The following is a 762-nucleotide window of genomic DNA, read 5'->3' on the forward strand; positions in this document are numbered from 1 at the left end:
AGAACAAACAAACAAACACACTGTATACAAACCCGCTCTGCATACATGACAGCCTCCTATTTATACCAGCTTCTCCCTATCAATTCCCTCTACAGCCCACCACCCAGTGAGTGTGAATGGCCATCTCCCTCGTCATACAGGACCCCCGCGTGCAGTACCTACAAGATGGGATTGCTGTTTTAGGCCTAATTGGCAGAGGAATGTGCAGTCAATCAGTCAGGTGGCACTGATAGGGTGGCTGTGAGAAGAAAATCGATCTTTCTAAGCCTCAGATGGCGTTGATAGGGTGGTTGTTGAAAAAAAAAATCTTCCTGGACCTATTAATAGGTTGTTTCTTCTTCCTGTTGTGTCCTTCCTTGAGTTTTAGCCTATGGATAAGTTGTACTTTCCTCTCGCTATAGATCTCGCGGCTTTCCAATTAAAACGCGTTGGGGGAGTTGTTCGTAAGGTCTCATAATATAATCAGTGTCAGAAGTGCAATTATCAACAGACTTATTGTTGCTTTTGTCATCACCTTTATTTTCATGGTCACGATGATATATATTAGCAATTATAATATTATCATATTACAATAATCAACACCATTACTGTCATCTTCGTGAATGTATTCGTTGCAATTATTATCAATATTTTTTCCCTGTCAAACACCTACATGATTTTCGTTGTCGCTTCCCCCTTTAATTAATTGTTTAACTAACACATCGGATACTCGTTAATTTGACTAATAAATTTTATGACATCCAAATATGGAGTTACCATTCT

General features: G+C 39.2%; 1 protein-coding gene across 1 annotated transcript in view; it reads right to left on the reverse strand.

Moving 5' to 3' along the window:
• LOC119588856 (band 4.1-like protein 4) overlaps positions 1-762 on the reverse strand; it is a gene marked incomplete at its 5' end in the record, with an annotated part of 128,141 nt that overhangs the window by 83,546 nt on the left and 43,833 nt on the right.

The sequence above is a fragment of the Penaeus monodon genome, chromosome 24, assembly GCF_015228065.2.
Source record: "Penaeus monodon isolate SGIC_2016 chromosome 24, NSTDA_Pmon_1, whole genome shotgun sequence".
Lineage (NCBI taxonomy): Eukaryota > Metazoa > Arthropoda > Malacostraca > Decapoda > Penaeidae > Penaeus > Penaeus monodon.